This window comes from Rattus norvegicus, chromosome 18, assembly GCF_036323735.1.
Source record: "Rattus norvegicus strain BN/NHsdMcwi chromosome 18, GRCr8, whole genome shotgun sequence".
Lineage (NCBI taxonomy): Eukaryota > Metazoa > Chordata > Mammalia > Rodentia > Muridae > Rattus > Rattus norvegicus.
This window is the reverse complement of record NC_086036.1, coordinates 43,003,883-43,029,846: the sequence shown is the minus strand read 5'-3', so window position 1 is coordinate 43,029,846 and position 25,964 is coordinate 43,003,883. Positions and strand designations below refer to the sequence as shown.

Sequence of the window (25,964 nt, the reverse complement as noted above, 5' to 3'; positions counted from 1 at the left end):
AATAACCCTATTAAAAAATGGGGTTCAGAGCTAAACAAAGAATTCACAGCTGAGGAATGCCGAATGGCTGAGAAACACCTAAAGAAATGTTCAACATCTTTAGTCATAAGGGAAATGCAAATCAAAACAACCCTGAGATTTCACCTCACACCAGTGCGATTGGCTAAGATCAAAAACTCAGGTGACAGCAGATGCTGGCAAGGATGTGGAGAAAGAGGAACACTCCTCCATTGTTGGTGGGATTGCAGACTGGTAAAACCATTCTGGAAATCAGTCTGGAGGTTCCTCAGAAAATTGGACATTGAACTGCCTGATGATCCAGCTATACCTCTCTTGGGCATATACCCAAAAGATGCCTCAACATATAAAAGAGACACGTGCTCCACTATGTTCATCGCAGCCTTATTTATAATAGCCAGAAGCTGGAAAGAACCCAGATGCCCTTCAACAGAGGAATGGATACAGAAAATGTGGTACATCTACACAATGGAATATTACTCAGCTATCAAAAACAACGAGTTTATGAAATTCGTAGGCAAATGGTTGGAACTGGAAAATATCATCCTGAGTGAGCTAACCCAATCACAGAAAGACATACATGGTATGCACTCATTGATAAGTGGCTATTAGCCCAAATGCTTGAATTACCCTAGATCCCTAGAACAAACGAAACTCAAGACGGATGATCAAAATGTGAATGCTTCACTCCTTCTTTAAATGAGGAAAAAGAATACCCTTGGCAGGGAAGGGAGAGGCAAAGATTAAAACAGAGACTGAAGGAACACCCATTCAGAGCCTGCCCCACACGTGGCCCATACATATACAGCCACCCAATTAGACAAGATGGATGAAGCAAAGAAGTGCAGACCAACAGGAGCCGGATGTAGATCGCTCCTGAGAGACACAGCCAGAATACAGCAAATATAGAGGCGAATGCCAGCAGCAAACCACTGAACTGAGAATAGGTCCCCTATTGAAGGAATCAGAGAAAGAACTGGAAGAGCTTGAAGGGGCTCGAGACCCCAAAAGTACAACAATGCCAAGCAACCAGAGCTTCCAGGGACTAAGCCACTACCTAAAGACTATACATGGACTGACCCTGGACTCTGACCCCCATAGGTAGCAATGAATATCCTAGTAAGAGCACCAGTGGAAGGGGAAGCCCTGGGTCCTGCTAAGACTGAACCCACAGTGAACTAGTCTATGGGGGGAGGGCGGCAATGGGGGGAGGGTTGGGAGGGGAACACCCATAAGGAAGGGGAGGGGGGAGGGGGATGTTTGCCCGGAAACCGGGAAAGGGAATAACACTCGAAATGTATATAAGAAATACTCAAGTTAATAAAAAAAAAAAAAAAAAGAATCGCAATGCAGATACCTGTGGTTTCCAATGGTCTTCAGCGACACTGGTGAAAGGGTTATTCAATTCTCAAAGGTTGAGAACTGCATTCTATAAGGAAGTACAATTTTAAAGTCTCATTGACAGAGTAAATGACAACAGAAGGAGTCTAAGAAAAAATCCATGCCACAGACCTTGGACTGAGATTTTATCAATAAAAAAAATCCACTGTTCAATGACATTGGATTTACAACCTTTGTGGTAGTATGATTTTTTTCTGCTCAATTGGGAAGATAAGAAATAATAAAACCTTGAGACAGCACAAAGTAAGGTTTAAATCATTGATACATCAAATCAAACTAACTGTACCCAAACAGTGGTCAGGATTTACAACTACTGATAGCAATGAATCTTAACCATTACTGGAGGGTAGTGTGTTGGTAGAAGATACTCTTAGGACTGAATGGTATCATGGCCCATTATCAGACTCAGAAACTTTTTAAAGGTTTGGAAAGTTTTGCTGAGATCAAGGTGTATCTAAGAATGTCCTTGCAGATGTCTCAATTTTCATATTTGGCTGTTCACCTTATTTTGTGAGACCAGGTCTCTCAAATGAACCTGGAGCTCCATGACCCTGGGTAGTAGCTAGTCAGTAAGCTCTAGGGACACTCTGATCCTCAGCGCTGGGGTTATACAGCAGCACATGCCATTGTGCTATGGTTTAGGGTTTTTCTTTCTTTCTTTTTACTTGGGTTCTAAGAATCTGAGCTTTACCATATAACCTATCTCTTTGGCCTCAAGATGCTTTCAATGGGAGGAGAGGCCCTTGGTCCTGTGAAGGTTCCATGCCACAGTGTAGGGGAATGCCAGGGTGGGGAGAGAGGGAGTGGATGGATAGGTGGAGAAGCACCCTCATGGAGGCAGGGGTGGGGGGGGGGGAGGAATGGGACATTACCAGAGGGAAAACCAGGAAAGGGGATAGCATTTGAAATGTAAATAAAGAAAATATCCAATAAAAAATAAACAAGATGCTTGATTTTGAAAAGCAAAGAGCTGTCAGTTTTTGTCGAGTATAGTAGATCCCCACCTTGGATGACCTCTGTCAGTTCGCTTCTTTGATTCTACACATTGAAAGACTTTTATATATGTTTTTGTGGATTAACTTCAAAGTACCGAAAAAGATAAGAAAAGATGAGATAAGAAAAAAATAACTGTCTTATGGAAAGGAAGGGCATATGTGTCCCTCCATTTTCTCCTGTGGTTTTTGACTATCCATCTTTTATTATGACTGCATCTTCACTGCTGCCTAAGCTTCCCATCCTGCCCTCTATAGGGCATCCACTGTCTGCCTTCCATACTACCTGAAACCTCAAAAATGCAGGGCAAGACTGAATGCACATCATATTTTAGTTTCTTATGCCGCATAAAGACTGTACATTTGATTGTGTATATGTGAACTGAAATACTGTGGTTGTCATTCTCATGGATTTTCTTCTCCATTTCCTTGCAATTTTCATGTTCCTGTGCTTTGTTACTTGAAGAATATTTCCTTGTACCAAATGGGCAAACCTCTTCTACTTTCCATTTCAGCTAAATGTTTCATGTTTCTGCCACTGGCAGACCCAAGACCACATGCACTGTCTCTTTAAGTCTGAAACCCTTTGGAGTACATGAAGAATAAAAAAATTCCACCTGCAAACTATAGCTTCAGCTCCTGCCCAAGAGTTACAGACTGCCCTGGTTATATCTCACCATAGTGAACTGTAGTTCAGAATTGCTCGCCTCCATAAAGGTATGAGCCAATTCCTTCTGATAGGCCTCTCTCTCTCCCCATATGCATTTACAAACACATAGGAAATATTGTACCAGATTTTATTTAGTACACGTATAAGTACACTACCTGTAAATGTTGAAATGGGGTAAGAGGAATTTCAGCACCTAGCAAGAATCTCAGTGGGAAATGGATCCATAAATTAGACATTTTCTAATACAAGAAGTCAGTCTGTTCCAACTCTCCAGGAGCACAGGCAATCCATTTGAGTAGTACTCTGGGGATGGGGACAAGGCTCTGTCTGTTTCCTCAATTACCATTCTATTTCCTGGTAAGCTTCCGTTCTCTGGCAAACAATCTCAATCAGGAGTCTCTCAATTACTCTTCTCTTCTTCTCAACCTCAATTTCAAGAGAAATGGAACATTGGTATAAAAATACACCAGGAAATGATAACATGAAACATGGGACAGGGATCAAAATCACAGGTGGAGATTAGGTACATTTATCAGGTCCACAAAGGGGGCAGCTAGACAGGGGCTGTGAGCACAGCATAGGTGTCTTCAGGTAACCATATATGTGTCACAAGGAACTTACTTACTAAGGGAGAAAATGTCAAGACAAGACAAAATTGACTGGAGTGTTTCGAATGGATTGTTTAGACAACAAAATGAAAAGGTTTTTGAGTCTATGAAATTAGAAAATGTATGCTGCCTCATAAGCCATTCACAGAAATGGTGAGATGAGCGACTGCTGATTTAGTATATAATGAGCTACTGTCAGGGACGTGAGCACATTTCGACTGCATTCACATATTACTGTGGGGGAAAATGCAATAAAAATGAAACAAAAACTCCCCAAAGGACTTCATTTTCAACCACTCACTTCAAACAGATTGGAAGTTTCTGCACACCAGGCTCTTACACTACCAGTCACTCCACCCACATTGAGCCCACAGTAAAACTGTTGCTCCTAAAAAATCAGTAGTTTCCTGAGTGCAGCAGCAGCACTCAGGAAAATCTTGTTTGAAATGCAAAAATCTCAGATCAGGATTGGGTCACAGTGGGTAGAATGCTTGCCTCATATGAAGTAAGGGCCTGGATTCAAATCTCAGCAGTAAAGTAAGATGAGTAAGCGTCAGATGTCTGTAATTTCAGAACTTGGGACTTGAAGGCAAGAGATAAGAAATATATTCTCTTTAGCTGCATAGAACGTCTGTGGCCAGCCTGGGCTACATGAGATCATGCCCCCCCAAGAAAAGGAGGTTGAGAAGGGAAAGGAGGATTAAGAAAAGGAAGACAGAAAGAAGGAAAGAAGGAAGGAATGAAAGGAGGGAGGGAGGGAGGAAGGGAGGAAGGGAGGAAGGGAGGAAGGGAGGAAGGGAGGAAGAGAGAAGGGAGGAAGGGACGAAGGGACGAAGGGACGAAGGGACAAAGGGACAAAGGGAGGAAGCAGAACTGTCAAGCTCCACCACTTACACCGTAGAGTTTACATTTCAATAAACCCCTATACACTAGTAGAAGATGATAATGCCTTTACTATCTTTGAGTCGTGAAGAAACTTGTAAATTTCTTTACTGGCAGAACACATCATCTAATTATTTTTTGTCACAATGATGTATTGACTTGTTAAGTATGAAATGGCCCTTTGATCAATAACATTAACATCAACAGCTAGATTAATATGCTTTAAATAGCATATATTCTCTGCAATATTAGGAAAAGTAGGTCCGGTCGTTGGCTGAATTTGCTTTATCAATAATTTAATTTTTAATTTCCTACTGCCACTAGACATATACAGTAACGGTTGTCAAAAATAGTCATTTGGCTAAGAAAGGGGTTACTCTGTAATTGGATTATGTCATTTCATGGATTCTTTGTGTGCTCTTGTAGGAAAAGGAGATTTCATATGTGGTCCTGCTGAACAATGTGGAAAGGTTTGATGTAAAACTCCTTGGGCTGAAGACTGCAACCTGAAGGTTTTATTTCCCAGACATGGAAACGTACTTGATAATTCATTCTGGTGAGTTTTATTTTATATTTATGGGCCAGCAATCTTTTTTTTCCCCAGGAGTAGACACTAATGAAGCAATGCATCTCAAGGGTTTGTGAAACACTGAGGTCACGGGAGGGTGAGGGGTTCATCCGCATCTCAGCAGAGATGAACTCTGTGACCACACGGCATCTATTAAGCAGTTTCTGACGGCTGCTGCTTTCATTACAGAATACTTTGGTTCCTGATTTCTCAGAGATCAAACAGCCTTTCTGTAAACTATGTTCCCAGAATCCAGTTCAGCTTCAGCTCAACCTAAAGGATTTCTTGTCAGAAACCCAAGGCCTAAAGAATAGGATGTGAATTTTGAGCACCAGGACCTGGATTGCCTTCTGATAAAGGAAAGAGAAGTTTCTGCCCCTCAGATAAACTTTGAGGCCTGTATTTCTGACTGACATACTTTCAGCGGGAGAGATACAAGATAGCCTGCAGTGCACACATTTAAATTATTAATCTGTCTTGGAATTTCGCTTTTATCATTTATTTGGACCCCAACAATATTTTCAAAATATTTTTGCTACTTAATAACAAAGTCATATTAAAATGTGAAATTGTTCTAAACCAAAATATCTCTCATCCTAAATCCAGTTACCAATAGATAACAGTCTACTATAGCTGATCAAGTATATTTCGTCCCCAAAAGCACAGTGTCTCTTCCTCAATTCTATTCTTTATTGGTCCTACTTGGTCTTTAACCAGACTGAGGACCTATTTAACCTGCAAGTTGCCCTTAATTGATCCCAATTGAGGTGAAGTTCTGTTTCAAGGTCTGACTGACTGTGACTGGCCCAGGTAACTTCTCAGAGTCACTGAAATCCTCCAGAAAGTGAAATCAGGAGTCTGATCATCAAAGAGGAAGCCCCCCAACTATGCTTGGACCTAATTCATCCTGCATAGGTGAACTGATTCTTCTAGTGCCTGGTATGTGCAGGGAGCCTCAGGAACATTCACAACTCTAGAAGAGTTGTCTTCTAGGTGTTTTCATTTCCCTGAATGCTCCTTGGCAGAGGAGCCAGCCTCAATACCAGAGTGGAGAGAATGGTTTAGGAAGAGACTTGAAAGCATGTCAGAGGGAAAGGAGATGAATCCATCTTGAGGAAGTAGGATCTGTGGATAAGAATGCTCTGCCAGTAGGGTGGCTCTTCTGGCATCACATCACTGAAGTTCAAATGTTGTCACTGTAGTCCCTAAAGCTATTTTCTAGTGCTCATCACCAGGATTCAGACTTACCATCCAACGGAAATGACTTCCAATTTAATCATTCGCATACTTTGATTTCTTCCTTTCTACCCCATAAAACTGAATCAGGCTGCCATCTTTCCACCAGCAAATAGCAATCTGTATGACAAAAAATTAAATATAACACAAAGAAAATAAAAGTAGCATGAAGCTAAGCACACAGGTCTGATTATAAGGTTGTCTGATGGGCTATAAGGTTGTCTGACGGGGAATGATTGCATTCCCTATGTTTACTCAAGTCAAGGTAAATGTAGTGAACATATTCTTCATTTAGCTAATTAATGTCTGTGGGTTGTTACCAGAGTTGACAATAAAAACTTAGATTTGTTCCAGTTGCCAAAATGCTGATGGCAGTACATGGCTTCATTTGACTGTTTGTGGGGAATGAATTCTGGATTGGCCACCAGCTCTGTGCATGGGCACAGGGGTAGATGGAACGTGACAAGAGGGACATTATCTGTGCCAACTACTATAGCATTGCTTGTCTTATTACCACTGGCAAGAATATAAATAGACTTAATTGCTCTAAGTGAAAAGTATCTATAGTTTGTCTGCTCCAGACGTGTCCCAGTGAACATACTGTTCTAATGTGCTAAGCCCTGTATCAGGCACCAAGGTCACATTAACTCTGTTCTATAGAACTTGTCAATATACTTAGAGAAGACAGAGACTCGCTACTCACATGGTCCCATAGCACTGCTCGTGGCATCTATAATCCAAGAAAGCAGCAATTTTTCTGTCTTCCACATAAGCATAGTTTGGGTTACATGGCAAATGTGTAATAAATGTGTAATGGTTGGTTGGAGGAATGGATGGATGAGTGGGTATGAAATTGCATGCCAACAAAATACAGATAGGATATATGGTTGCTTATTAGAAAATGAAAAAAGAATAAGTAATTTTCCATGTTACTGACAGGTCTTATGACACCCATAAAGTCTTGGGCTGGTCCTAGACCACATCCACTCTCCTGTATAGAATCACACACCCTCTTTCCTTTTTTTCAAGTCTTGTCAGCACCACAAGGCTCACTCCCTGATGATCTTAGGGATTGAAAGAAAGGAAAATTACATTCTGGTCTGAGATAGAAAAAAAATTTCAGAGTAGAATTTCCACAAGTCTAGTTGTCAAATTCTCTGAAATATCTACTAATTACTTCACTCTGGAGAGCAGTATACAGGAAGTCTCCTCCGTTATGTTTTAATGTCATAGTCACCTGGGCAGAACACTGAAGAAAAGAACCTCAAAATATCAGCTGTGATACACATACAGATCACTCTTCCTCTCACCAGCTCCCTTCCTAAGGAAGATAGTCTACCTTCTCTCACTGGTATTAGAGAAACAGCTGACAGACAGTGACAAAGGCCACATATCAAAAAGACTCTTAAGAAGTTATACAAAGAAAGAACCCTGTGTCAGACAGACAGCTTCAAGATTCTCAGTCTCGTCTCCACCATCAATCCCAGTCACAGGAGAGAATCCATACCCCTGCCCCAATGGCTGCACTGTGGGTTTTTTTTTTTATCTTTATTAACTTGAGTATTTCTTATTTACATTTCAATTATTATTCCCCTTCCCGGTTTCTGGGCCAACATCCCCCTAGCCCCTCCCCCTCCCCTTCTATATGGGCTTCCCATCCCCATCCTCCCCCCATTACTACCCTCCCCCCAACAATCACGTTCACTGGGGGTTCAGTCTTGGCAGGACCAGGGGCTTCCCCTTCCACTGGTGCTCTTACTAGGCTATTCATTGATACCTATGTGGTTGGAGTCCAGGGTCAGTCCATGGGTAGTGGCTTAGTCCCTGGAAGCTCTGGTTGGTTGGCATTGTTGCTCATATGAGGTCTCGAGCCCCTTCGAGCTCTTCCAGACCTTTCTCTGATTCCTTCAACGGGGGTCCCGATCTCAGTTCAGTGGATTGCTGCTGGCATTCGCCTATGTATTTGCTGTATTCTGGGGGCTGCACTGTGGTTTAAAGACCACAGTGAACAAATGAGTTCCAGAAGTCACATGCTTAACCATAGTCCTTCCATTGTCAAGTCTTGTCTTGTCTTGTTTTAATTGCTCACATGCTTTAGACTTTATCCTGAATGGAGTATCAATTTCTATACCTTTTTATTCTAGTACTATTTACTTAATGCATAACAATACCCTTAACTTTTGAACACAGCTTTGACACACCAAAAGGCTTTCTGCCTCTTCTTCACACATCTGTTATTTTGCCTTACAAACTGTAAAGTCTTGGATGTTATAAAAATGGTACCAGCTTGATAAAACAGAACAAAAAAGAAGGAAGGAAGGAAGGAAGGAAGGAAGGAAGGAAGGAAGGAAGGAAGGAAGGAAGGGAGGCAGGGAGGGAGGGAGGAAGGAAGGAAAAATGAAGGAAGGAATAAGAAAGAAAGGAAGTAAGAAAGAAAGAGAGAGAGAGAGAGAAAACATGGTAGCACTGATTGTTTTCTGCAGTTATACAGAACAGTGGTTTATAATGATTTTCCTCATAACTCTTGCTGACTTCAAAGCATAATCAAAAGGCACATTTCTGATTAATCCAGGACCCAGTCCACATAAGCACATGTGCAGGGTTCTGATAAGGTGAAGAAAGATGTGTTTCCATGTCAACAATTTAAAGGCTTGAACTATTTTGAGTTGTTAATATAAACTTTGATATTAGCACATTGACTTTGACAGTTTTGCAACGAATAAATTCTAACACAATTGTGATAACTGTTGAAATATATTAAATCTCTAGGGAAAGTGTAAAAATGTGTACACATGACAGGTTTGTCAAACATTTATTGCTCTGGTTTGGTGACATAAGCATGTGTATTTTTGTTGTTAACTAGAAAAAAATGACAATATACAATTTCATTAATGAACTAAACTAAAACATTCTTTAAGTTTGAATGGATTCTATGTCTCTAAGTAATGAGCAAAAACTGTAGAATGAAAAATTAATCCCAGTAACTGTATATTGAAACATCATATCAGCTTATAAGCTCATTAATATGCAGAAATTCCAGTGTCATTATCATAACCACAGGCAATAATGTCCTTAATAATAATCAGAGAGCCATGAAGCATCTAGTCCTAAACATTTATATGAGTCAGCTGTTCTGTTCTCCTTCTCTGGGACTTCTTTGCTCAGAGATAATATGATAGTCATTTCATGTCAGTGCACTAGATCTTAATAAGAAGTACAAGACACAAAAGAAAGGTAATTTGTCAACAGCCATCACAGCCCAGCCTCATCCCTGGTGCTGCAAGCATCAAAAGTGGGAAGAAGAGCTAGCCAAGCACACAGCCAGCACCTGCCTAACAAGGAGAAGAATCAAGAAGTCAAAACTTGGCTTGTGGGTAGGGAGTTAGCATTCCTAAGAGGAGGGACCTAGCATTGGAAATCTTACAATTCTAGACTTTCTAAATCCCAAACATTGCTTCAGTTTGAATTGTAGTATTCTCAAGTATGTTATAGAAAATGACAAGTAATGGTTTCGAGGATGTGTCTCTTTGCCTCTGCCTTAAGCCCGCAGGTGTTGCCTTCTAAAAATTCTGCCTTCTCTCTACCCACCCACTAGCCAGTGACAGACAGCAAGGCTGGGCTACTGGTAACACAGGGAACTCCTGAAACATTGGCAAACTTTCACAGAATTGCATAATGACCTAGGGAATTATACCTAATTTCTCCTTCTCTCCTTCATCCCAGCTTAATAAAATGAAGGCTAATAGTTCTCTAGCCTCTCACAAAAGAATCAACATTAAAAATTATTGGATATATTAATTTTATTTTCTTACCTATACCTTTGAGGAGCTGAACTCATTTATCTTCTAAAAACTTTCTTTGTCTTCAGTGAAAACTTTAGGAATAAGGAGGTAAACTTTTGGAACACCTCCTATGTGCCAAGCTTTTTACAAACTTATATTTTAATTCTTCAACAACTCTATCCAGTAGCATCATCTTATGAACTATGCATAAGAAAGCTATGTTCAGAAATTTAGGAACTATACTGAAGCACATGAAATTGGAGGTTTAAAAAGATAAGACATTGGCTATCTCAAATGATTTTGGCTGCATAATGTATCAAGGTTGCAGAACCGAAAAAATGAAGAAAATACAGTTTGAACTCCTGTCTTCTGCTTCCAAAGCCCATCTTTGTGTCCAGTCAACCACAATACTTAAGGGAACTTCGTAAAGAGAGAATGTTGCATAAATAGCATCCCTAAGTTTATCCAATGTCATGTTTGACAAAGTATATATTGAATGTATCCTGGAACATCAGACATCCTTGGGGCAAAATAGCAATGGAAAACAATTTCTTGTTCTCAATCTTTCCTTGACACTCATAATAACAAAAGTTACAAAACATGAATAATATATACACATTGAAAAAGCCTGTATGCCATGGGTGACAGGATATAGAGAGCTTTTGTTATGTTTTTTGTTCATTTATGTTTTTATGTTCCCTGCAATGAATGTGTATTACTTATATAATAAAAATGTTATTAAAATAAGACATAAAAATATATTGCTAGAGAGTCATTCTCCAAACATATCTATGGTCCCAGCACCATTAGTCATATGTTGTAGTCAGCAAGAAGACACATAAACTGGAAGATGAATCTTTCCTACCCCTTTGCTAACCCTTTCTGGTCATGCATCTGTCTAGCTGTATCTTGGGGTTTTCCATGCACTAGAAAACCTAGTTCTCTTTCTGACAACAATGATAGGCTCCAATTAGAGTAGAGCTCAAGAACAGACACACAACCCAGGCACATAAAGCTCTGAAGGGATTCCATCAGCTCATCTGGGGACCCAGAGAGATTCATCTCACATAAATTACTAAATGTGGCTTCATATAAATAGGTATATTTTCTATCTACATGTATATTCAAAGAATAATTCGGGCTTCACCAATATCTGTTTGCTAACATGAAATTAATGCAGACATTGGTAAGGTAGTATGTAAGCACAAGTACTACTAGAACAAGTAAAGCCTAACTCAGTATCTTACCCAGGTAATAAATCTTGGTCTGAAGAAAATCCAGATTTTTTTCATGTTAATAAGTATTATTAGCATCAGAAAAAAAGATCGTTTCTTCATCTTAACCTTCAAATGTAACTGAAGCAAAATGGAGATTTTAATCAATTATTCCAAAAATTCATTTCCACAATAATAAAATTAATGTTCACTTCCTTCTCTATTCTTCGATATTATATATCTTTCATTCAGGTAGCACATGTGATTATAAAATGTTCTGTCCTTGTTCATCATGCTGCATTGTTAGATGGCTAATCTGTCCTAGGATGCTCAAATGACCACACTAATTCTGAACTAACTGTGATTTCCTCTCAACCCTTGACAAACACTGAATGGGAAGACAAATAGATGACTTTGAAATCAAGTGTTGTGTCGTACAAAAGGCTTTTCCCATGGCATATATTGGCTACTGTGGGAACTGAAAGAGTACATGTAGCAGAAAGTCAACCAGTCTGTTGTTGCCCCTTCTAGTAAGCTAACCGCAACAATGCCTATTCTACTCTTCTCCTGTTTGCCTGTGGAAAATTCCTAATTTCTATAAAATTCTGACAACAAAAGCATTACAAGACAAAGATGAGTTGGCAAAGTATATAAATTTATACTTATACTTTTATAATTATATATAATTTGCAAAGTATTATAAAATTGGATGGCTTCCCTCAAATCTTTTAATCAAACAGTGCACTCCCTTTTATACTGTACCTCCTTGGAAACGTGTTGAATATGTTTATATATTGATGTGCTTATAAAATTGATCTCATGTAATCCTCCAAACAGTACTAGAGATCACGAACCTCTACTGTCTCACTTTACAGACAAAGAAACCAAGACCTGGATGGTGGTATTACATCCCCTATGATCACAAAGCTAGGAATGCTATCATTAACAAACAACCCTTCTATCACAAAAGTTGTTGCCTGTCCATGGAATATGTTCTTCTAGATGTGCTGTCTTGACTGGACTCAGCGGGAGAGGACATTCCTAGACTGGCAGAGACTTGAAGTACAGGGTAGAGGGATACCCCAGGAGACCCCCACCCACTCAGAGTAGAAGACAGAATGTAGGGAGGAATGTGGAGGTGGGTGTGAGGGGGTGACAGGGAGTAGAGCAGTGAGCAGGGTGTAAAGTGAATAAGTAAAAGAAAAAAAAGACAAATCCCCTAACAGTGAGGATCCAGAGCCTGTGTGCTTAGTTAGCAGTTAGGTCAATCCCATGCTCTGCCATGTTGGCCACTACTTAAGGGAAACAGTCAATCAATAGCAAAACAACCATTTTAAATAAGTGGAAATAGATATCATATTTGTCAAACCTTCCCCAAAACTGGTCTATGTAGTGGGGAAAATGCAGTTTCAATTATTAGCATAATAATCCCAAAACTTGACCTTGTCACCTCTGATTTACCTACTCAGTGTCTGTTCCACTTCTTGATTTTTTTTCAGTGTTTTGTTCCCAACAGTGCTTAAAAGTATGGTGGCATACATAGGCCAGTGGTAATAATGCTTTAAATGTGAATCCAAAGAAAAAAAGACTTACACCTTTCTGCAGAAATGAGTAATACTGACAAAGTCTATGCCTCTCACTGTTAAGATAAAGCTGGCTTACCACAAAAGAACTCTATGTCTTCCTTCTTATCAATGATCAGAAAAGAAAGAGGAGGGTGGAAAGAGTGAAACATCAGCTTCATACTGTCCGCAGAGAACCAAGAGGCTGGGCCACTGTCAACATGTAGATTCAGAGATTGTCTGAGAGCTAGCCAGTCAGTGTGGGAGCAGGAACTGGGGAGGGGGGTCTGCTTCTTAACCTCTCTGCCTCTCAGTTGACTGACATTATTTCTGTGCATCATCTACTGGTGAAAACTGACAAAGTAGCCCTGGCTCGCTAAGAGAACAGCAGAAAGATCTCACTAGTGACTCATATTCTGATAATCACTCCATCTGGGGTAAGGGTAGGCTTGCAAACTGTAATCTATCACACCATTCAAACAAGACTGTACTTTCTTTGACCTGTATTTATTCCTCTATAGATTGTATGTTGAAATCCAGGAATAACTCTAGATTCACACAATCACTGGAACTTATGTGACTTGAGGCATATTTCATATTTGTGGTATAGGCATATAAAATATGTCATTTTAATCTAAGGATATGTTATTTTTTATTTTAAAAATTTAAATGTGCTCTGTGTCTCCATCTACTCTGATTATTAATGTCTCCTTTCTTGACACTGGGATCAACTGATTGAGTACTGATAGTTTGTAGCATTCAATATTGGGTTAAAAGAATCATACTTGGTATCACTGCCATTGAAAACTCTCTTCTAAAAAATAGAATGCCCATCAATTGCATCCCATATGGCAATTCTAAGTTTTAAAATGGGTAGATGCTAGGTGAGCCAGTAATAATGAAAATTTCAAGCATTATAACTCAGTAATAGTGTTTTTCTCTAATATGTCCAAGACTCTGGATCAGTTCCTTCAAGCTGTAATATATATATATATCAAACCCAAATAATATACTTGGTATTAGTCTATAAGAACTATGATATATACAATGTCTTATAATTAGCATATTTAGTCTTCATAACAACCAAGCAACTGTTCCTGTGCCTATTAGTGTGTAAAAAGGAAGACACTGTGGGAGGAAAAAGCAACAGAACTGGTAACAAACCAGGACTCTTACTTCCTGATGTGTTTTTAAAAAAAATCAAGATCTTTTCCCTACACTGAGTCTCCATTTTCCATCAGTTCCCTTCTCACTGTGTCTCCTCTGACTGGGTGAGCTTTCCCCTGATTCCTGTTTACTCTGTGCTTTGCAGCTGCCTCCCCACTACATAGTTAATTTCCCATCTTTTTCTGTGAGCAGATGCTCCCAGGGAGCCAAGCTGCTATCCCTTCCCTGGCACTCTCTCCTACAGATGACTAGATTGAGCACAGTAGCTGCTAGTCATTCTTTTGATCTGAAAAGAAAAGATTTCCCCACTGGATATTCCTCGTGATGATGTAATTAGTTTCCTGGACATACCTAACAAATTTATTTCTAATCATAAGGGATGGAGGAGAAAAAAGGACCAGCTATTCATTGCAGACCGTGGACAGTTAATATGCACTGTTTCCACCCTCCTGGTGCAATGTCTTCTTCAGTGATTGTTCAAGGATTCTAGGGCAATAGGCTGCCCCTCCAAAGCAGTGGGGAACTTCACATTCATAAAGGGGTCTCAGGCACTATTAAATTGGTTTTTCAAACCTGGCAAAGTCATTAGAGCTGGAAATCCTTTCAGCTTCATACTGCCCCCAGCATTGAGATCAGGCGAAGGTCTTAATAAGTTTTTGAAGATTGTGTTTGATTCAAAGTCACAACATGGAACATTCTGGACAAACAAACCCAGCTGTTCAAAATTTCCAGTCCTGTAAGTACAGACGTAGTATATAGTTTTAGAAACAGGGTAAGGTTTGAAGGAATATTTTTGGTTAGGAATATTTTTCTATTTGTGAATCACATGAAAATAACTTTAGCCAAATAATTAATCATTGTTTTAATCACTTTATTGTGATAAATGTAGCTACTCAAACAAGTACTTCCAAGACCCAAAGTCTTTATATCTTGATGAACTTCTATGACTTTAGAATCATAGAACTTTGTCTTTGATTTTATACATTTACTATCAATTATCATTTGTATGTATAATCACACTCCATAAAGAAAGGAAGAAAGAAAAGACAAAGACAGAGAAAGGAAGGAAGGAAGGAAGGAAGGAAGGAAGGAAGGGAAGGAGGGAGGGAGGGAGGGAGGGAGGGAGGGAGGGAGGGAGGGAGGAAGGAAGGAAGGAAGGAAGGAAGGAAGAAAGGAAGACAATACCAGGATAGAATTAAAACTAGAAAAACTCTTTTAGGACTCACCTGTCTACCACCTACATCATGTCCTTCCTTGTCCTTGTCCTCATTTCTTCATGTAATACAACAGCTTCACATATATTTACACACACACACATAAACACACACACACACATAAACACATACACACACACACACACACACACACACACACACACACACACACACACATATTGTGGTGGTTTTAATAAGAATGGCTTCCTAAAGGCTCATATATTTGAATGCTTAGTCATCATGGAGTAGCACTATTTGAGAAGGATTAGGAGTTGCCACCTTGCTAGATTAAGTGTGGGGTTGCTGAAGAAAGTGTGTCACTGGGAATGGCCCTTGAGATTTCAAAAACCCACACAAGGTTGAGGGCAATTCTCTCTCTCTATTTGCCTGTGGATCAAGGTATAGCTCCAAGTATTGCTCCAGTAACATGTATGGTCATGCCATGATGAAAATAGACTCCACCTTAGAAACTGAATTAAATGCTTTCTCTTATAAGAGTTGTCTTGGTCATAGTATCTTATTGCACTAATAGGACAGACACACACATATATATATAGTCCACATATAAAGGTGTGTGTCATATGTCATATATATTAGAGTTTGCATATGAAAGAGAACATGGGAATTTTATTCAGTTGTTGTTGCTGTTTTGTTTTTTTGTTTGTTTTGTCTTGTTTGAGACTAGGTTATATCATTTAGTATTACACATTCTAATTCTACCCATTTTTACTCCAAATCTTATCTGATTGTTCTCCAGAACAGAATACTATTCTAATTTATATATGTATGAGATTTCTAAGATTTGTTCATCTGTTGATGGACACCTAAGTTGGGTCCATTTTGAAGCTATAGTGGGCAGAGCAGCAATAAATATGGTGGGGGGAGCAAATATATCTATAGTGAGGTATGAAGTATATCCCAAGTACAGGAATGCTAAATAATATAGACATAGTTTTGATTTTTTGAGGATCTTTCAAGATTATTTCCACAGTGGCTATAATAATTTGTATTCACACCAATAATGACTAAGGGGCTCCTGGTTGCTGCCGCTGCAGAGAGCCCGTGGGCAGCACCCCACGAGCGAAATTGAGCCTCGGGACCACAGGTAAGACCAACTTTTCTGCTGCAAGAAAGCTGCCTGGTGAGCTCGGGACACATGTAGGCAGAATTCCTCTAGGACCGGGCACGTCCTGTGTTTACCGGAAGTCCCACACCCGCGGATCCCGGCCCGCAGCACCTCTCTGCCCCCAGACCCTGTGAGAGAGAGACCCAACCGCCTGGTCAGGTGGGCACACCTGAGGCTGCAGAGTGGAAGAGACCACCAACACTGCCCACACCTGCCCACATCCCTGGCCCAAGAGGAAACTGTATAAGGCCTCTGGGCTCCCATGGGGGAGGGCCCAGGAGCTGCAGGACCCCTGCCTGAGACACCGCCGGAACCTGAAGGAAACAGACCTGATAAACAGTTCTCTGTACCCAAATCCCGTGGGAGGGAGAGCTAAACCTTCAGAGAGGCAGACAAGCCTGGGAAACCAGAAGAGACTGCTCTCTGCACACACATCTCAGACACCAGAGGAAAACACCAAAGGCCATCTGGAACCCTGGTGCACTGAAGCTCCCGGAAGGGGCGGCGCATATCTTCCTGGTTGCTGCCGCTGCAAAGAGCCCATGGGCAGCACCCCACGAGCGAACTTGAGCCTCGGGACCACAGGTAAGACCAACTTTTCTGCTGCAAGAAAGCTGCCTGGTGAACTCAAGACACAGGCCCACAGGAACAGCTGAAGACCTGTAGAGAGGAAAAACTACATGCCCGAAAGCAGAACACTCTGTCCCCATAACTGACTGAAAGAGAGGAAAACAGGTCTACAGCACTCCTGACACACAGGCTTATAGGACAGTCTAGCCACTGTCAGAAATAGCAGAACAAAGTAACACTAGAGATAATCTGATGGCGAGAGGCAAGCGCAGGAACCCAAGCAACAGAAACCAAGACTACATGGCATCATCGGAGCCCAATTCTCCCACCAAAACAAACATGGAATATCCAAACACACCAGAAAAGCAAGATCTAGTTTCAAAATCATATTTGATCATGATGCTGGAGGACTTCAAGAAAGACGTGAAGAACTCCCTTAGGGAAACACAGGAAAACATTAATAAACAAGTAGAAGCCTACAGAGAGGAATCGCAAAAATCACTGGAAGAATCACAAAAATCCCTGAAAGAATTCCAGGAAAACACAAACAAACAGTTGAAGGAATTAAAAATATAAATAGAAGCAATCAAGAAAGAACACATGGAAACAACCCTGGATATAGAAAACCAAAAGAAGAGACAAGGAGCTGTAGATACAAGCTTCACCAACAGAATACAAGAGATGGAAGAGAGAATCTCAGGAGCAGAAGATTCCATAGAAATCATTGACTCAACTGTCAAAGATAATGTAAAGTGGAAAAAGCTACTGGTCTAAAACGTACAGGAAATCCAGGACTCAATGAGAAGATCAAACCTAAGGGTAATAGGTATAGAAGAGAGTGAAGACTCCCAGCTCAAAGGACCAGTAAATATCTTCAACAAAATCATAGAAGAAAACTTCCCTAACCTAAAAAAAGAGATACCCATAGACATACAAGAAGCCTACAGAACTCCAAATAGATTGGACCAGAAAAGAAACACCTCCCCTCACATAATTGTCAAAACACCAAACGCACAGAATAAAGAAAGAATATTAAAAGCAGTAAGGGAAAAAGGTCAAGTAACATATAAAGGCAGACCTATGAGAATCACACCAGACTTCTCACCAGAAACTATGAAGGCCAGAAGATCCTGGACTGATGTCATACAGACCCTAAGAGAACACAAATGCCAGCCCAGGTTACTGTATCCTGCAAAACTCTCAATTAACATAGATGGAGAAACCAAAATATTCCATGACAAAACCAAATTTACACAATATCTTTCTACAAATCCAGCAGTACAAAGGATAATAAATGGTAAAGCCCAACATAAGGAGGCAAGCTATACCCTAGAAGAAGCAAGAAACTAATCGTCTTGGCAACTAAACAAAGAGAATGAAAGCACACAAACATAACCTCACATCCAAATATGAATATAATGGGAAGCAATAATCACTATTCCTTAATATCTCTCAACATCAATGGCCTCAACTCCCCAATAAAAAGACATAGATTAACAAACTGGATATGCAACGAGGGCCCTGCATTCTGCTGCCTACAGGAAACACACCTCAGAGACAAAGACAGACACTACCTCAGAGTGAAAGGCTGGAAAACAACTTTCCAAGCAAATGGTCGGAAGAAGCAAGCTAGAGTAGCCATTCTAATATCAAATAAAATCAATTTTCAACTAAAAGTCATCAAAAAAGATAAGGAAGGACACTTCATATTCATCAAAGGAAAAATCCACCAAGATGAACTCTCAATCCTAAATATCTATGCCCCAAATACAAGGGCACCTACATACGTAAAAGAAACTTTACTAAAGCTCAAAACACATATTGCACCTCACACAATAATAGTGGGAGATTTCAACACCCCACTCTCATCAATGGACAGATCATGGAAACAGAAATTAAACAGTGATGTCGACAGACTAAGAGAAGTCATGAGCCAAATGGACTTAACGGATATTTATAGAACATTCTATCCTAAAGCAAAAGGATATACCTTCTTCTCAGCTCCTCATGGTACTTTCTCCAAAATTGACCATATAATTGGTCAAAAAACGGGCCTCAACAGGTACAGAAAGATAGAAATAATCCCATGCGTGCTATCGGACCACCACGGCCTAAAACTGGTCTTCAATAACAGTAAGGGAAGAATGCCCACATATACGTGGAAATTGAACAATGCTCTACTCAATGATAACCTGGTCAAGGAAGAAATAAAGAAAGAAATTAAAAACTTTTTAGAATTTAATGAAAATGAAGGTACAACATACCCAAACTTATGGGACACAATGAAAGCTGTGCTAAGAGTAAAACTCATAGCACTGAGTGCCTGCAGAAAGAAACGGGAAAGAGCATATGTCAGCAGCTTGACAGCACACCTAAAAGCTCTAGAACAAAAAGAAGCAAATACACGCAGGAGGAGTAGAAGGCAGGAAATAATCAAACTCAGAGCTGAAATCAACCAAGTAGAACCAAAAAGGACCATAGAAAGAATCAACAGAACCAAAAGTTGGTTCTTTGAGAAAATCAACAAGATAGATAAACCCTTAGCCAGACTAACGAGAGGACACAGAGAGTGCGTCCAAATTAACAAAATCAGAAATGAAAAGGGAGACATAACTACAGATTCAGAGGAAATTCAAAAAATCATCAGATCTTAGTATAAAAACCTATATTCAACAAAACGTGAAAATCTTCAGGAAATGGACAATTTCCTAGACAGATACCAGGTATCGAAGTTAAATCAGGAACAGATAAACCAGTTAAACATCCCCATAACTCCTAAGAAAATAGAAGCAGTCATTAAAGGTCTCCCAACCAAAAAGAGCCCAGGTCCAGACGGGTTTAGTGCAGAATTCTATCAGAACTTCATAGAAGACCTCATACGAATATTACCCAAACTATTCCACAAAATTGAAACAGATGGAGCACTACCGAATACCTTCTACGAAGCCACAATTACTCTTATACCTAAACCACACAAAGACACAACAAAGAAAGAGAACTTCAGACCAATTTCCCTTATGAATATCGACGCAAAAATACTCAATAAAATTCTGGCAAACCATATTCAAGAGCACATCAAAACACTCATCCACCATGATCAAGTAGGCTTCATCCCAGGCATGCAGGGATGGTTTAATATACGGAAAACCATCAACGTGATCCATTATATAAACAAACTGAAAGAACAGAACCACATGATCATTTCATTAGATGCTGAGAAAGCATTTGACAAAATTCAACACCCCTTCATGATAAAAGTCCTGGAAAGAATAGGAATTCAAGGCCCATACCTAAACATAGTAAAAGCCATATACAGCAAACCAGTTGCTAACATTAAACTAAATGGAGAGAAACTTGAAGCAATCCCACTAAAATCAGGGACTAGACAAGGCTGCCCACTCTCTCCCTACTTATTCAATATAGTTCTTGAAGTTCTAGCCAGAGCAATCAGACAACAAAAGGAGATCAAAGGGATACAGATCGGAAAAGAAGAGGTCAAAATATCACTATTTGCAGATGACATGATAGTATATTTAAGTGATCCCAAAAGTTCCACCAGAGAACTACTAAAGCTGATAAACAACTTCAGCAAAGTGGCTGGGTATAAAATTAACTCAAATAAATCAGTTGCCTTCCTCTATACAAAAGAGAAACAAGCCGAGAAAGAAATTAGGGAAACGACACCCTTCATAATAGACCCAAATAATATAAAGTACCTTGGTGTGACTTTAACCAAGCAAGTAAAAGATCTGTACAATAAGAACTTCAAGACACTGAGGAAAGAAATTGAAGAAGACCTCAGAAGATGGAAAGATCTCCCATGCTCATGGATTGGCAGGATTAATATAGTAAAAATGGCCATTTTACCAAAAGCAATCTACAGATTCAATGCAATCCCCATCAAAATACCAATCCAATTCTTCAAAGAGTTAGACAGAACAATTTGCAAATTCATCTGGAATAACAAAAAACCCAGGATAGCTAAAACTATCCTCAACAATAAAAGGACTTCAGGGGGAATCACTATCCCTGAACTCAAGCAGTATTACAGAGCAATAGTGATAAAAACTGTATGGTATTGGTACAGAGACAGACAGATAGACCAATGGAATAGAATTGAAGACCCAGAAATGAACACACACACATATGGTCACTTGATTTTTGACAAAGGAGCCAAAACCATCCAATGGAAAAAAAGATAGCTTTTTCAGCAAATGGTGCTGGTTCAACTGGAGGGTAACATGTAGAAGAATGCAGATCGCTCCATGCTTATCACCCTGTACAAAGCTTAAGTCCAAGTGGATCAAGGACCTCCACATCAAACCAGACACACTCAAACTAATAGAAGAAAAACTAGGGAAGCATCTGGAACACCTGGGCACTGGAAAAAATTTCCTGAATAAAACACCAATGGCTTACGCTCTAAGATCAAGAATCAACAAATGGAATCTCATAAAACTGCAAAGCTTCTGTAAGGTAAAGGACACTGTGGTTAGGACAAAACGGCAACCAACAGATTGGGAAAAGATCTTTACCAATCCTACAACAGATAGAGGCCTTATAGCCAAAATATACAAAGAACTCAAGAAGTTAGACCGCATGGAAACAAATAACCCTATTAAAAAATGGGGTTCAGAGCTAAACAAAGAATTCACAGCTGAGGAATGCCGAATGGCTGAGAAACACCTAAAGAAATGTTCAACATCTTTAGTCATAAGGGAAATGCAAATCAAAACAACCCTGAGATTTCACCTCACACCAGTGAGAATGGCTAAGGTCAAAAACTCAGGTGACAGCAGATGCTGGCGAGGATGTGGAGAAAGAGGAACACTCCTCCATTATTGGTGGGATTGCAGACTGGTAAAACCATTCTGGAAATCAGTCTGGAGGTTCCTCAGAAAATTGGACATTGAACTGCCCGAGGATCCAGCTATACCTCTCTTGGGCATATACCCAAAAGATGCCTCAACATATAAAAGATACACGTGCTCCACTATGTTCATCGCAGCCTTATTTATAATAGCCAGAAACTGGAAAGAACCCAGATGCCCTTCAACAGAGGAATGGATACAGAAAATGTGGTACATCTACACAATGGAATATTACTCAGCTATCAAAAACAACGAGTTTAGGAAATTCGTAGGCAAATGGTTGGAACTGGAAAATATCATCCTGAGTGAGCTAACCCAATCACAGAAAGACATACATGGTATGCACTCATTGATAAGTGGCTATTAGCCCAAATGCTTGAATTACCCTAGATCCCTAGAACAAACGAAACTCAAGACGGATGATCAAAATGTGAATGCTTCACTCCTTCTTTAAATGAGGAAAAAGAATACCCTTGGCAGGGAAGGGAGAGGCAAAGATTAAAACAGAGACTGAAGGAACACCCATTCAGAGCCTGCCCCACGTGTGGCCCATACATATAGAGCCACCCAATTAGACAAGATGGATGAAGCAAAGAAGTGCAGACCAACAGGAGCCGGATGTAGATCTCTCCTGAGAGACACAGCCAGAATACAGCAAATACAGAGGCGAATGCCAGCAGCAAACCAGTGAACTGAGAATAGGTCCCCCGTTGAAGGAATCAGAGAAAGAACTGGAAGAGCTTGAAGGGACTTGAGACCCCATATGTACCACAATGTCAAGCAACAAGAGCTTCCAGGGACTAAGCCACTATCTAAAGACTATACATGGACTGACCCTGCACTCTGACCCCATAGGTAGCAATGAATATCCTAGTAAGAGCACCAGTGGAAAGGGAAGCCCTGGGTCCTGCTAAGACTGAACCCCCAGTGAACTAGACTGTTGGGGGGAGGGCGGCAATGGGGGGAGGGTTGGGAGGGGAACACCCATAAGGAAGGGGAGGGGGGAGGGGGATGTTTGCCCGGAAACCGGGAAAGGGAATAACACTCGAAATGTATATAAGAAATACTCAAGTTAATAAAAAAAATGAGAGTTTTATAAAAAAATAAATAAATAATGACTAAGGGTTTCTCTTCTTTCACATCCTCTCCAACATTTTTTGATGTAATTATTCATAAGAGCCATTCTTTTTTTTTTCTTTTAATCTTAAGAAAATTTATGTTTTTCTCCATCTTTATTAAATTGGGTATTTCTTATTTACATGTCAATTTTTATCCAGACCAAAATCCAAAAAATTCCTCCCTCTCCCCTTCTATATGAATGTTCCCCTCCCATCCTCTTCCCATTACCTCCCTCCCCCCAATAATCACATTCACTGGGTGTTCAGTCTTTGCAGGACCATGGGCTTCCCCTTCCACTGGTGCCCTTACTAGGCTATTCATTGCTACCTATGCAGTTGGAGACAAGGGTCAGTCCATGTAGTCTTTGGGTAGGGGCTTAGTCACTGGAAGCTCTGGTTGGTTGGCATTGTTGTTCATATGGGGTTCAAACTCCTTCAAGCTCTTTCAGCCCTTTTTCTGATTCCTTCAATGGGGGTCCTGTTCTCAGTTCAGTGGTTTGCTGCTGGCATTTGACGATGTATTTATCATATTCTGGCTGTGTCTCTTCAGGAAAGATCTACATCCAGTTCCTGTCAGCCTGCACTTCTTTGCTTCATCCATCTTATCTAGTTAGGAGGTTATATATGTATGGGACACAAGTGGGGCAGGCTCTGAATGGGCGTTCCTTCACCATCTGTTCTAAACATTGCCTCCCTATTGCCTGCCAACTGTATTCTTGTTCCCCTTTTAAAGAAGGAGTGAAGCATTCACATTTTGGTCAGCTTTCTTGACTTTCACGTTTTCTGTGCATTTAGGGTAATTCTAGCATTTGGGCTAATATCCACTTATCAATAAGTGCATACCATGTGTGTTTTTCTGTGATTGGGTTAGCTCACTCAGGATGATATTTTCCAGATCCATCCATTTGCCTACGAATTTCATAAAGATATTGTTTTTGATAGCTGAGTAGTATTCCATTGTGTAGATGTACCACATTTTCTATATCCATTCCTTTGTTGAAGGGCATCTGGGTTCTTTCCAGCTTCTGGCTATTATAAATAAGGACGCTATGAACATAGTGGTGCATGTGTCTTTGTTATATGTTGGGGCATCTTTTGGGTATATGCCCAAGAGAGGTATAGCTGGGTCCTCAGCTAGTGCAATGTCCAATTTTCTGAAAAACCTCCAGACTGATTTCCAGAATGTTTTACCAGTCTGCAATCCCACAACAATGGAGGAGTATTCCTCTTTCTCAACATCCTCAGCAGCATCTGCTGTCGCCAAAGTTTTTGATCTTGGTCATCCTGACTGGTGTGAGGTGGAATCTCAGGGGTGTTTTGATTTTCATTTCCCTTATGACTAAAGATGTTAAACATTTCCTTAGGTGCTTCTCAGTCATTCGGAATTCCTCAGCTGTGAATACTTTGTTTAGCTCTGAACCCCATTTTTTTATTAACGTGAGTATTTCTTATTTACATTTCGAGTGTTATTCCCTTTCCCGGTTTCCGGGCAAACATCCCCCTAACCCCTCTCCTTCCACTTCTTCATGGGTGTTCCCCTCCCCATCCTCCCCCCATTGCCACCCTTCCCCCAACAGTCACCTTCACTGGGGGTTCAGTCATAGCAGGACCCAGGGCTTCCCCTTACACTGGTGATCTTACTAGGATATTCAATGCTCCCTATGAGGTCAGAGTCCAGGGTCAGTCCATGTATAGACTTTAGGTAGTGGCTTAGTCCCTGGAAGCTCTGGTTGCTTGACATTGCTGTTCATATGGGGTCTCGAGCCCCTTCAAGCTTTCCAGTTCTTTCTCTGATTCCTTCAACGGGGGTCCTGTTCTCAATTCAGTGGTTTGCTGCTGGCATTTGCCTCTGTATTTGCTGTATTCTGGCTGTGTCTCTCAGGAGAGATCTACATCCGGCTCCTGTCGGCCTGCACTTCTTTGCTTCATCCATCTTGTCTAATTGGGTGGCTGTATATGTACGGGCCACATGTGGGGCAGGCTCTGAATGGGTGTTCCTTCTGTCTCTCTTTTACTCTTTGCCTCTCTATTCCCTGCCAAGGGTGTTCTTGTTCCCCTTTCAAAGAAGGAGTGATGCATTCACATTTTGATCATCCGTCTTGAGTTTCATGTGTTCTAGGGATCTAGGGTAATTCAAGCATTTGGGCTAATAGCCACTTATCAATGAGTGCATACCATGAGTGTTTTTCTGTGATTGGGTACCTCACTCAGGATGATAGTTTCCAGTTCCAACCATTTGCCTAAAATTTCATAAAGGCATTGTTTTTGATAGCTGAGTAATATTCCATTGTGTAGATGTACCACATTTTCTGTATCCATTCCTCTGTTGAAGGGCATCTGGGTTCTTTCCAGTTTCTGGCTATTATAAATAAGGCTGCTATGAACATAGTGGAGCATGTGTCTTTTTTATATGTTGGGGCATCTTTTGGGTATATGCCCAAGAGAGGTATACCTGGATCTTCGGGCAGTTCAATGTCCACTTTTCTGAGGAACCTCCAGACTGATTTCCAGAATGGTTGTACCAGTCTGCAATCCCACCAACAATGGAGGAGTGTTCCTCTTTCTCCGCATCCTCGCCAGCATTTGCTGTCACCTGAGTTTTTTATCTTAGCCATTCTCACTGGTGTGAGGTATAATCTCAGGGTTGTTTTGATTTGCATTTCCCTTATGACTAAAGATGTTGAACTTTCCTTTAGGTGTTTCTCAGCCATTTGGCATTCCTTGGCTCTGAATTCTTTGTTTAGCACTGAACCCCATTTTAATAGGGTTATTTGTCTCCCTGTAGTCTAACTTCTTGAGTTCTTTGTATATTTTGGATATAAGGCCTCTATCTGTTGTAGGATTGGTAAAGATCTTTTCCCAATCTGTTGGTTGCCGTTTTGTCCTAACCACAGTGTCCTTTGCCTTACAGAAGCTTTGCAGTTTTATGAGATCCCATTTGTCGATTCTTGATCTTAGAGCATAA

The 25,964-nt window shown here is 40.4% G+C and overlaps 1 long non-coding RNA gene across 3 annotated transcripts in view; it reads right to left on the bottom strand.

Annotated features, from left to right (window-relative positions):
• Positions 1–3,194: 3,194 nt before the first annotated feature.
• Positions 3,195–25,964, bottom strand: part of LOC108348789 (uncharacterized) — a 65,106-nt gene continuing 42,336 nt past the window's right edge. For all 3 annotated transcript variants that reach the window (XR_010059711.1, XR_001842101.3, XR_010059712.1), the window contains 3 exons: positions 14,674–14,834; positions 6,388–6,495; positions 3,195–3,507 (listed from right to left, as the gene is read on the bottom strand). This is a non-coding gene — a long non-coding RNA (uncharacterized LOC108348789). The remainder of the gene's footprint in view (positions 3,508–6,387; positions 6,496–14,673; positions 14,835–25,964) is intronic.